This window comes from Mytilus galloprovincialis, chromosome 7 (assembly GCF_965363235.1).
Source record: "Mytilus galloprovincialis chromosome 7, xbMytGall1.hap1.1, whole genome shotgun sequence".
In the NCBI taxonomy this organism is placed as follows: Eukaryota; Metazoa; Mollusca; class Bivalvia; order Mytilida; family Mytilidae; genus Mytilus; species Mytilus galloprovincialis.
In genome coordinates, this window is record NC_134844.1 from 18603905 (window position 1) to 18617959 (window position 14055).

At 31.1% G+C, this 14055-nt stretch overlaps 1 protein-coding gene across 2 annotated transcripts in view; it reads left to right on the plus strand.

Annotated features, from left to right (window-relative positions):
* Positions 1 to 1102: 1102 nt before the first annotated feature.
* Positions 1103 to 14055, plus strand: part of LOC143082459 (uncharacterized) — a 37990-nt gene continuing 25037 nt past the window's right edge. The window contains exon 1 of one of the 2 annotated variants that reach the window (XM_076258121.1): positions 1103 to 1237. The gene's annotated coding sequence lies outside the window, so the exon portion shown is untranslated. Of the gene's footprint in view, positions 1238 to 3235; positions 3384 to 14055 lie in introns of those variants that run through there. The other variant, XM_076258122.1, reaches the window with a different exon arrangement.

Here is a 14055-nt window from a genome sequence, read left to right on the forward strand (position 1 = left end):
TTATGGAAAATGCTTGTGACCTTATAATCAGGTCAAAAGGACAAATATTCAGACTGATTTGAAATATGCAAAGAATTTGTGTGTTCTAAACAGAAGACAAATCCTGTTTTGAAACAAATATTACACAATATTTATATGTAACAGTGTCGTATGTAGTTTGATTAATGTCATCTACATATAGACAATTTTATATGTGAGTAAGCATTAAACTTATTGTATGAAAAAAGAGGAATACATTTTGCTGAAAACAAGTTTTTAAGTCTTGTCTATATTTAGTGCAATATATATATTGTATGCATTTTTTGTGGTGGTTTATTGTATATGTTTGTCAAAGTATATCACTTTGTTTGAAGTTATATAAGTTATGTGTCTTGTGATGCATTTAATATATTACATGTAGTACTTGTGTCTTCAAAATGAACAATTGTGTCTTCAGTTGATTTAAGGCTATTTCAAACTCACATCTGAAAAATAGGTTTTATATTATATTATGGCTATCAATTATTAAGACTTATTTTGAGTTTTTAAATGATATCTTACACAGTCGTTGGACAAAAGTGAGTTCCCACTAAAAAAATGTCCTATCATTTCAACCAAAATCAATATTTTTCAAAAAATTATTACCAAGTAGCTTTTTGAGCGATTTTTATAAAATAGGTACCATAAGATGCAGAAATGTCTGAAGTTTTATTGTTAATTTGACCATGATATTATGCATGCTTATTTTAAATTTCTGACGAGGTGAACACGAAGAAAAATATTTCTTGAAAGTTTGCTATGTATTCTTACCAAATTAAAATCGTAAACATTTGCATTTGTGTTTAACCCGTTATATAAAGAATACAGACCTCACCAAAATTATGGCCAAATAGACAAAAAAACTCCAGACATTTCTGCATCTAATGGTATCTATTTTATAAATATCGCTCATAGATTTACTTGGTAATAATGTTTTGAAAACTATCGATTTTAGTTGAAATGATAGGAAATTTTTTGAGTGAGATCTCACTTTTGTCCTATGACTGTATAATTAGTACGGATGGACAATAGATCTGTACGGTCCTTACTCTTTGCAAAAATATGCAATCTAGCTGAAGCTGTGTCTTTTTTTATTCCAGGACTTTCAACATATATATATATATATATCTGAGCAACAGTCAGACAAGTTCTCCACATCTTCATCATTTATAAGCTGGTTAGAAAGGCATGTGAAATAAGATTTGATATTTGTTCTAAGGTAAGTCAAATGATATACAAATGTATGGCTGATAAAAATCTATGGCACAAAATAAGTCAACAGCAGACCCATAGAATTATGACTTGTAAAAGGCCTAGCAAATGAACGAGACTTTACTAAGCTATTATTGGTGTTATTGTGTGATTGAAGGATATTTGATCAGTGATGAAAATTTCTTACAAGTTATCTGCTTTTATACATTTATAGGAAGAAATGTTTATAATTTTCATGTTTAGAAAGGGAACTTAACTTTTTTGGTTGAAATATGTATTTCTTTATTGAAATTAGACTTTCATCAGTATACCGTTCTGATATTTAGGGACAATACAGTGATTTTTGTGGAGCCTTCGACTTTAGTCGAAAAAGCGAGACTAAGCGATCCTACATTCCGTCGTCTGCGGCGGCGTCCACAAATATTCACTCTGTGGTTAAAGTTTTTGAAATTTTAATAACTTTCTTAAACTATACTGAATTTCTACCAAACTTGGACAGAAGCTTGTTTATGATCATAAGAAAGTATCCAGAAGTAAATTTTGTAAAAATAAAATTCCATTTTTTCCGGATTTTACTTATAAATGGACTTTGTTTTTCTGCGAGGAAACATTACATTCACTCTGTGGTTAAAGTTTTAAAAATTTTAATAACTTTCATAAACTATCCTTGATTTGTACCAAACTTGGACAGAAGCTTGTTTATGATCATAAGATACATTGTAGTATCAAGAAGAATATTTTGTAAAAATAAATTTCCACTTTTCCGTATTTTACTTATAAATGGACTTAGTTTTTCTGCGAGGAAACATTACATTCACTCTGTGGTTAAAGTTTTTAAAATTTTAATAACTTTCATAAACTATCCTTGATTTGTACCAAACTTGGACAGAAGCTTGTTTATAATCATAAGATAGTATCAAGAAGAAAATTTTGTAAAAATAAATTTCCACTTTTCCGTATTTTACTTATAAATGGACTTAGTTTTTTTGCCAGAAACAAAACATTCACTCTGTGGTTTAAGTTTTTAAAATTTTTATAATGTTCTTAAACTATCCTGGATTTCTACCAAACTTAGACAGAAGCTTGTTTCTGATCATAAGATATTATTCAGAAGTAAATTTTGTAAAAAATAAATTCACTTTTTCCGTATTTTACTTATCAATGGACTTAGTTTTTCTTCCAGTTAACATAACATACAGTCTGCAGTTAAAGTTTATACAACATTTATTAGATTCATAAACTATCCTGGATTTTTTACCAAACTTGGAAGCTTCTTTCAATCAAAAGACAGTATCGAGAGGGAAATTTTTATTGATGTTTTTCCTCATTTTGTTGAGTCTGCGATTAACAGCAAAAGTAGGCGAGACCCTTACGAATTTTGTAAAAATGTGGCATTTGGTAGACTTTTTTTAAAAACTAATACATATTTTTGACAGAATTAAGTAACTTTTTATCAGAATAATTTAGTACTATTATTATAACAAAAAGCTGTGAAATAGCAGTTACTGCTGCCTGGCCAGTTTTGTCTGTTTGTCTAATATGTCCAATGATGGAAAAAGATGGTATCTTTACCTTCTGTTTACACAAATTCCATGTACATTGTACAAGTAAATTTTGATATTGATATTTGATATATTTTGTCAACAATTCAACCAGTCATAATGTTGAATCCATAAATCTTGCACAATTATCAATATAATTGAAGTAAACATAATGCATATATAGGAAAAATCCCAATAAGATGAGGTCATCAGAAATTTTTGCTGCTGACCTTAATATTTTTTAAACCCCTTGTCTGAGATAAAGAAATTAAATACATTTTTGTACTGCACCACTGATCTTTTTTAAATATCTTTGAAATTTACCTATTGAGGTAAAGTTATAAAATTTTACCCATGATTAACATTTAACTTTTAAAATCTTAATCTTATCAGATTTGACTAAAGTGGACGAATTAAACAATGGTCTGATCTACACACACAGACTAATCTCCCTTAAAAAGTATTGCCATTCCAGGATTGTAATGTGTTTATGCAGAAGAAATAATTGGATAATTGATTAAGGAAAGTGGCATAAGGTGTTAATATCCTTACATCAAGTGTATGAGATTGTAAAGCAATCACTGGATTAGAAGAGTCCTTCAAAGCACTCAGGTGATGCAAATCATAATCTGTAGGACTCTTTATTTGTTTGGTGTTGTCAATGCTTGATTGTCAGCCTTTTATCATTCATCCAAGTGTTTGGATAAAATGGATCATCAGGAGATTTATTATTCATTTGAAAAGACTGCAGTAACAAATAGGAAATATGATATGATTGTCAATGAGAAAACTATCAACTGGAGACCAAATGATGTAGTCATTCTTAAACCGTCTAAAGTCCCTAAATATAGGCTTTGGTGCCACTTGACATGTATAAAGAAGTGGCATTTTTGTTTTCGATACTGAATGAATATCAGCAAGAATGTCAACTAAGCACACTGGCAAGTTGATTTTCCACCTGATGAAGTCAGGATCAAAAATATAATTCTGTAAATCTTTTTATAGGCAACTTGCAGGAACAAAAATTTTTTGATTGAAAATATGAAATAGAATAAATTAGTTATTACTTCTTTTATGCATACAAAATGTTGCAATAGTTGTTCCATTGTATGAATGAGGCCTAGGTCATTTCATTGAACAGGCCATGTTGCTGCACTGATACTTGTATCTGATGTTAATGCCTAATATTTTTAAATATCAAGTCCTGTCCATGATCTATACAAATATAAGGCAGTATGATCTAAATAAATATAAAGCATTATGATCAAAGGTAAAATGTACAAATTGTTGATCAAACACTTTATGATTTGCTGTTTTGTTACTAGGTGGAAAATTTAAATTTAGAGTCCTAGATATTTTAAGAACTGTAAAAAGGACATCAAACATAAAATGAAAGTGACAGCTGAATGACACGATTTGATTAGTTTGTGTGATACTTGTTAGTTCTGTAGGATATTATATATCTTCAGTCACTTTCTGTTTCACATGAAACAAAAAAAATTTGTATGTCAAGTTTTAAAGTCAAAGCCAAGCTCATTTATTTAGTGTTTGTACATGTGTATTTACTATCTTCATCAAATTTGGTACAAAGGTTGCCTGTAGTAAAGGATGAACACTCTCTGTCAGTTAGGGTTACCATTTAGGGTTTTGTCAAGCCTGCAACTTTTGTTGCTAAAAGCTCGACATAGGGATAGTGATCCAGCGGCGGGTATGGCAGCGGCGGTGTTAGCTAACTTCTTAAAAGCTTTATATTTTAGAAGGTGGAAGACCTGGATGCTTCATACTTTGTATATAGATGCCTCATGTTACGAACTTTCTGTCAGTCAGATGTCCAATGTCCTTGACCTCATTTTCATAGGATAACTATATTTGGTATGTGCGTATCTTGCAAGGTCCTCATGCCAATCAGACAGTTTCATACTTGACCTCGACCTCATTTCATGGATCAGTGAACAAGGTTAAGTTTTGGTGGTCAAGTCCATATCTCAGATACTATAAGCAATAGGTCTAGTATAGTTGATGTACGAAAGGACTGTAAGGTGTACATACCCAACTGGCAGGTGTCATCTGACCTTGACCTCATTTTCATGGTTCAGTGGTTATAGTTAAGTTTTTGTTTTTTGGTCTGTTTTTTCTTATACTATATACAATAGGTCTACTATATTTGGTGAATGGAATGGTTGTAAGGTGTACATGTCTAGCTGACACATCTGACTTTGACCTCATTTTCATGGTTCACTGGTCAAAGTTAAGTTTTGAGTTTTGGTCTATTTTTCTTATACTATATGCAATTGGTCAACTATATTTGGTGTATGGAAATATTTTATAATCTATATGTTAGTGGCGCAGCTTTTATTTGACCTTGACCTCATTTTCACAGTTCATTGCTAAGTGTTTAGTATTTGTATTTTGGTCTGTTTTTCTTAAGTTATAAGCAATAGGCCAACTATATTTGTTGTATGGAAGAATTGTTAGCTGTACATGTCTGTCTGGCATGGTTCATCTGACCTTGACCTCGATTTCATGGTTCATTGATCAATGTTTAGTTTTCTTGGTTAATGTTGAGTTTATGTAACAGGTGTGATAAAGCTTTATATTTAGGACTATCAACATAATATCAATGATTAGTAAAGAAGGCGAGACATTTCAGCATGTGCACTCTTGTTTTGATACATGTAGTGAAACAGAATAAACCACCAGGCTGTCCTATTATTTTGTCAGAATTCCTAATCAGAAGGGACTGAACTTTCTATATGATATAAAAGTGACAAAGGTCAAGGTATTTTGAAAGATTTTTTGAAAAACAAGTGATTAGTCAAAGGTCAAGGTATTTTGAAAGATTTTTTGAAAAACATGTTTGTTGCAAGGATTTTTTCAAATTTGCCATAAGTGTGTTGTATACTGTGTTTTACTTCTAAAGGGTTTAAATTTTAAGATTTGTAGAGCAAAATCTGTTTGTGAAGTAGTAGTTTTGCAATTTTTCTTAACCATAAATTTGATCTTTATTTTGCAAGTGAATTTTTAGGGAATTTTAGGATAATCCTGATATTTTCAAAAAATAAACACCCTGGGAAATAACCCTCTTTATTTTGAGCATGAAATATTGACCCGTTAAAAAAAAATCAATCCTCTTTGCTTGCATGTACATGCCCTGTATAATAGGACAAGTGAGTAAATATGCCTCTAATTAAATAAGGCTAAGAATATCATTGAAAGAACATTTACAGTGTAATGGAGAAATACTTAAATGATTCCTTAGTTTTATATAAACCTGCTGGGAATAAGTCAAAAATGAGTAGATAAATTTTAGAATGATATGACAACATATACATGGTGATGTATTATTCTAACAGATGTGAATCTGGGGGTATCTGAGGTCAGCTTTCAACTTTGAAGATTTACCTGTACTTCAGTGACAGGTCAGGTACAAATCTACATGCATTGTATTTAGGAAAATTTTACAAGGATATGGTTCATTGTGTTGTGTGGCATAATTATATACACATGCTTGCATTATGTATGTAAACATCTGAGCTTCCTATTAATACATACAGGTAGGACTAATTACAATTATATACCTGTATAAGAATGTTGCAGTATTTTTATACACTTTCAATAGCGTCATAGAAAGAATCTATCAGTAATAACATGATTGTAAATCAGTATACAATATGAGTGTTTTTGAAACTTAACCTTATTAAACTTCAGCTGAAAAGGATCGGTAACATCCTATAAGTACTAAGCATAAAAATCAATGCACATAAAGGGACTAGAGGCTCACAGGAGCTGAAATGCTTAGCTGGCTTCATAGCAGACACTTGCTAAACAAGGTCATTTCTTGAATATTAATATTACCAGTAGTAATGTCCCTACATTATTTTCTCTTTTCCCTCATTTTACATAATCTGTATAATACAAATCTAAGATGCTTTAAGGGCAATAACTCTAGACCTCAAAAAGGAGTTTTGGGGAAAACTTCTGTCCAATGAAGTTGTTAGATTTTTACACTTTTCTAATAACTATTTTGAGATATAACATAAATTTCAGCAAAAAAACATCAAAAAAGAAACTTATAAAAGTGGGGCAAAAACATGGTTGAGGAGTGGCCAAAAATAAAAATACACATAATGAGTATAAAACAGACACCAAAATTATACATCAGGTAAAGTTTGAAGGTAGACTGAACAAGTTTCCTCACAGTGATTCTGAGGAGTTATAAGGTACCTCAAATTCATGATTTAACCTAGCCCATGTTAAGAGGAAATTTGTGTTTCTTTGTATTGAAATGACTGTACATGATGTAATTTCTTTCTGTACAATTTGATATATAAAGTTTTTTTTCTCCATGATATAAGACAGGATTTGTATTTCATTTCTTGCTATTGTTTTGTGGTAGGATAAGAGTTGAAGGTTTTCTGCATTAATTGATATTGTTTTGTGTCACGATAAGAGACTGTGTGTTGTTTTTTTTGTTGCATGTTTTTATATAATCTTTATGAGGATAACCATCAGATGCATATTGAGAGCAATTGTTTTATAGTTGCACATGTTGAGCGACCTTGACACTCTTCAACAAATAATTAATTACTCAATATTAGTAACATGTTTTCCAATAAACAGATATACAGTTTGTATGTAGGTGATGATCATCTAAACTTTTCTCTCTGCTTTGGCATTATTACAAGTGGAAGAATAGACAAATGTTTCTAGGCTATTTTACATTTTATAAATTATTGCGTTTTTAGTTGTTTGCCAATAAATGTTCTTAATTCCAGATGTGCTAAATGGGACAAAGATTTTATTGAGTTAAATACTATAAAAAATTGCATTTCAAATATATAGGATATAAATTTTGTGAGAGAAAAGAAATATTGGAATGTTATCTTTTAGTCCTGTTATAGGTTACAAGAGCGCAATTATTTGTTTACATTTAACCGGCAAGTTTTTTACCCCAAGATGGTACTCAGAATAGAATCCTATACGGCTTCTGATTGGTTGATACAGGATTGGAATTACATTTAATCGAAAGCTTATCCAATTAGGTTTAAAAATTGCCGAAAATCATATTCATATTTTACAAAGTATAGAAAATATCTTTAATTTCTGCACGTCGGAGCCATTAAAAATATGCCTTTTTCATTAAGCGAAAAAAGTAGACGATCTTTTTCAACTGCATTTTAAGTCAATTTGAGCCGCATGACCCTATATTTTTTTGTTGTTGTAATGCAACACTGGCATTTCTAGTAACAGGAACTGTCACCCGTTTTTCGCTAGTTTGTGTAGTCTTTGAGAAAAAAAATACGGAACACTAGTGGTACCCTATGGAAAATGCATTACGAATAATTGCGCTCTTGTAACCTGTTGTGGTATTTACATACATACACTTCCTGTTTTATTCAACATTCATTTGTTCGACTTCAAAATATGGAACTAAAATGATACTTGCTTTCTACATTTTAAGAATATCTTAAAAATCGGACTACATTTTGTAACAGTTCTATTTAATGAAAAATGACATGAACATACATGTAGTATAAGCAATTGCAGCCAAGGAGGAGTGATACGTGTGGGCATGATTTAGGGGGGGGGGGGAGTGTAACATAAGATGATTAATCAAATGCTAGAATGCATAAAGTATAGAAACATTTCTTCACCATACCCTTATTTAATATATAGGAAGAAAAATGCAATTTCAGCAATGTAGGAATTTTATAGAGCTTGTTCATTGGCCTATATTTTAGTATGCTTTTATAATAATACTAATTTATTTAAATGCAACTTACATCACTGAAAAGATGGAAAATACGCTGACTGATATTATTTTGTCACATAAAAATGTAGAATTGACATAAATGATTTAAGATCAACAAAGCAAACCCCCTCAGATATTAAGTACACAGGGTCGTGGAGTTTAATTATTCATGTGATGTAATGTTTTAATACCGTGTAGTAATGGCCTACAATGTAGGAAGCATAAACCTTTCCCTTTTTTATCATTTCCTATTTTTTGACAAACCACAGAAATTTGATTCATGTGTAAAATCAACGTGTATGATTATAGTGTGTGAACAGTCATGGATTAATATCTTATTTTATCAGTGTTACAGTCGGATTTTGAAATTTTTATAGCTATTGTATATATTTATCTTAGTTGGTTCTAGATATTGGACAAGATTATGGAATATATAAAAGTTTTGAGGTTAGTTGAATCATTACTGGTAGATAAATACAAGTTGTGTTATCATTCAGTGAGGCAATAGCAATATTTAATAAAACTAATACATCTACACATCTATTTAATTGATTTATAGTCATTAATACAGTAAATATACAAGGTTAGAAGTAAATTTGACAATTTTTGACAACAGAAATTATTTTTAGAAAAACACATGTATTTAATGTCAGATCAATTACTTAGTAGCTTTCAATGGAGGTTTAATTTAATTCTGTTGATCAAGTCAAACATTGTGTACTATAGATTTAACCCTATTTATCTATCCATTAAACTCTCATGGACATTGACATCATCATAAAGCAAACTTTCTGACTTCACTGAATCACATTTTGTAAACAGAAACCAGTTGTTTCATGACATCATGAGGTCAAATGTCATTGTATGTATCGATTTGAAGTGTAGAATAGCTTCATAATATTTGTAGATATAAATAGCGGAAGATTGATTTTTTTTATTGCTTCATTTTCTGTTTAAAGTTTGATTTGAAATTTGTATTTAAAGTTAAGAATATAAAAATCAAAGTACTGAAGTACTGAACATCAGAGGACCTCAAGTTGTGTTGAATTATTGATTAATGACAGGTGTTTATATTATACCTACCAGACAGATATGTTCACCATACAATATAGTACAAATATCAAATATAATATGCTATCATATCTGAGATACTGACTTGAACTAGGAAACTTAACTTTGTGAATTATCAATGATTACTTGGTCAAATGAGAACTGTTAGATTGGCATTATGACCATATAGTTGCACACATACAAAAATCGTTAGCGTATAACTTATAATAGATAATCAACATAGCAAACAATTCTTCGAGTAGCTATATAGTCACTCACTGACCTATGAAAAAGAGGTTCAAGACAATCATATCAAAACAGATAAATTGTAATATTGTGGCTAATTAAAAAATAAAGTGGGGAAAAATATATTGTTTAGGCAAAAGGGGTGGCGAAAAAAATAACTGACCCAGGGGAAACTTTGGGGCTAAAGATACCAGATGAACAGCAAACTCAAATGGAAAATAAACTTACAATTCCATGACTAAAACTGAAAAAGACATGCATACAAATAAAAGTACACTAGAAACAACATAGAAAACTAAAGACTGAGCAACACGAACCCCAACAAAACAGGTGATCTCAGGTGCTCCGGATGGGTAAGCAGATCCTGCTCTACAAATGGCATTAATTAACAATGTTTGTACATGTAGTATCCAGGTCTTTTTTCTGAACATTTAGCTTTTGGATCAATTGCTAATTAAATGGATGTTAACACAGCAAGATTACTATCCCTTATTCTAGATTTTTGTTGCAGTCAACACAAACTCTTTAAATGTTCATAAATAGCTTCACTGAGTTACATTTGTATCTTGGGTTTATTGTAACACAGTCAATCATTTATCCATTATATTTTTTTTTTTAATTAGCAGCTTAATACATGTACATTGTAGGTTCTGTTTTCTAATTAGGTCTTTCCACCTTTCCGTGGAAAGACCTATTGATTTTGTTCTGATTATTATTTTGTTTTTTTCTTCCGCCTAACTTTTTTTCTTGCGTAATTTTGTTGTTTCAAAAGATGTCACTTAGATATTTGGAATATGATATCGTATAGTTTATACGCTTTAAAACTGACAATCGCGCAACTAGATATTTTGCGTTGTAAGAGTTATCTCCCCAAACACTGTTTTTCTTGTGGCCACTACTCCTTCGCAACCGTAAAAGATTACGACAAATTTATTTTACCAAATTGCTCGTTACATCTTCAGGATTCGGAGTTTAGTTTTAACCAAAGCTATCTGGATACTTTTCTTGTATATATTGTTTAACATTTGACATTTCATGGCTATTTCTAACTGATTTATGTATAGTTTTTTTCTGATTGTAAAAATGTTGTATGGTTATAAGCTTTATTTCTTTTTCATCATTTTGTCTAGAGCTGGTGTCTGATTTATACCAATCATACCTCCCTTTTCTTTTTTTATGAATAATGACAAGTTTGGTTTTAATTTTCATTTATGTATGTACATGTAACAATATAAAACAGTATATATACATGTATAATCTCATCTGATATATATAATTCATCAATATAAACACTTTTTAGATCTTGGATGGCAGCCAAGTTTAATTATGCCAAAAACAATTAAAGTTTTACCATAGTTATCTGTGGTATAATTTTCACAATTATTCAATGGTTTTGTTGTGTCTGATTTTCGAATAGAAAAAAAAAGATGGCAAGACCTGAACGATGCCGCCTAATTTTTTTAAGTAACATATGAACAACAGAGTCAGTGTGGGGCCACTAAGCTAACCTGCCCGCTTTGCACCAGCCAATATAAATGAATGCCTAGGGTGGGAATCGAACCCACATACACCAACTCTGTTGTCCCTATATTTTTTTTAAAAATAAATAAAAAATTGCCAAGAACAAATTTAAAAATATAGCGCTCATAGGTTTGTCTCAATAAAGATTTGCTTAGTTTGCTCATGCAGTATCCCAATATTGCTCTCAATACTAGTATAAATAGGCTCATGTGTGCTCAAATAACCATTTAGATTAGTCTCAATATTTATATATATAACTCAATTGAGTAGATCTAGCTCAAATTTTACTCAACATATAACTGATCATATTTGCTCAATTTAAGATCTCATGGGTGCTCATAGATAAAGTTAACTGATTGTATTTCTCATAGATATAACTAATCATATTTGCTCATATGCACATATGCATGTATGTGTGAACAAATGTCTAATATAAGTTACTAAAATTTGACATGGATATGGTTACACATTTAAATTAAATAATGCTGTAGAGAATGATAAGCACAAGTATGTCATCAAATTATCATATAATTTTGACAATACATGTACATGTCATGTATGGTCAAAATAATACCATACTACAAGCTAAGGAAGACTTAAAAAAACAGGACAGTTAATCTATATTTATATCTCCAAAACTGTAAGGTTTCTCCCAATATATCTATAGTAATTCAGTAAATGTGATTAACCCAAATTCTGACATTTCAGTGTAAAGTAAGACTCTTGATTTTACGAGCAAGAGTCTTTATACACTCAAAAAGAGTCCAACTCTATAGGAAGAAGAAAAAGTCGAAGATTCTCTGAATATTATATAAACAATAAATTCAACCAATAATTATATATTAGAATTACTTACATAGACATAGTCAAAGTCATTACAAATTCCGCGTATTTTCCAGTCAAGGGACATATTCACATAATGCAACAAACTAAGTCGAAGGAGCGAAAATCCGAAACAGTATCTTAAAAAAACAGAAAATAGTTCCGTGTGTGTGTCCAAGTGATCAATCTACTTATTATTTACGAAGAAAAGAAATTTAACTCAAAAAAATGTTGAGGTCTTTATAAAAACAAATTGTTGTTATAAAAAATACACAAATAGTAACCTTATCTTTAAAGGCCTTGCAGGTTCTTGTTACTCCTACCCAATCTGCTGGTATTTTCAAAATGGCTGCGGGGGACGTGACCTGATAATTTATTTTAATATTAATTTATGACAGATTAAATTTTCCTGGTTTTGCTACGTTAATATTATAGACAAATATGCTACAAACGGTTTAAAAAGGTTACTCCAAATCAAATAATTGAAATATAATTACCTTTCTGTGTATAAATGTGTGAATTGATTTCCTCTCGATTTTCTACACGCTCGCTCTTGCCCTCCTGCGCACTCGTGGTATTCATCCGCAACAACAATTTTTCGACTCGTCATTGATATTGAAGATCGTTTGATTAAAATACACAAATTTCTAACGACAAAACAATTTTGCATTAAGAAAAATTAAAAAAACTGAGTATCCATTGAAAACATGAATTTAAAAGAAGCGATACGGAATTTTATTCTGCACTATATAGGTCCGCGGGTCTATAATGTCGGTTATTATTCCAAAACTAATTATATATGCATCTCTTTGATCTTTGCGCGAATTGAAAAGTAGGCGATGGCAATACACCCGAGGCCCCTCAGGGGCCTCTGATGTAAAAAAATCAGTGGCAGAAACAGAATGCAAAGAGTAAAGAAGGGATGGCACTTCTGTCACACTTTACTCTTTACTTCATACATGTACATCTCAGAGAGATGTTTCTTATTCATCCTTCTCTCAACTAAACAACCAATTGTCTATTTCTGATCTCCTTCTTTAAATACTTATTAAGTATGACACTAAAACTATATAAAAGCTATAAAACCAATTGCACATCTAGAAATAGCTTTATACATTTAAATATGTTTAAAGATATGATTTCACACCTAGAAATTTAAGTTGATTTGTACTACTAATGGCAGCTAGAGATTTGCCTTGGGCTACATCAGAAGATGTTGGTGACCTTGGACCTTTATATTTAGTCATTAAACATTTGTCATTTAATTTTTACCTGTGACAACACAGACCTAGTTTATTTTCAATGAGGACAAAATTTATAATGTAATGATTGAATGTCATTGTTGTAAAAAGTTGATTAGAAAGGTCAGATCATCAGTTAAGGAGAATCATCTAGACAAAGATGATCAAAATATTCCAGGAAAAAGAGGGGGAGGAGGGTCAGATCATCAGTTAAGGAGAATCATCTAGATAAAGATGATCAAAATATTCTAGGAAAAAGAAGGGGAGGAGGGTCAGACCATCAGTTAAGGAGAATCACCTAGATAAAGATGATAAAAATATTCCAGGAAAAAGAGGGGGAGGAGGGTCAGATCATCTGTTAAGGAGAATCACCTAGATAAAGATGATCAAAATATTCCTGAAAAAGAGGGGGAAGGAGGGTCAGATCATCAGTTAAGGAGAATCATCTAGATAAAGATGATCAAAATATTCCTGGAAAAAGAGGGGGAAGGAGGGTCAGATCACCAGTTAAGGAGAATCATCTAGATAAAGATGATCAAAATATTCCTGGAAAAAGAGGGGGAAGGAGGGTCAGACCATCAGTTAAGGAGAATCATCTAGATAAAGATGATCAAAATATTCCAGGAAAAAGAGGGGGGAAGGAGGGTTAGAT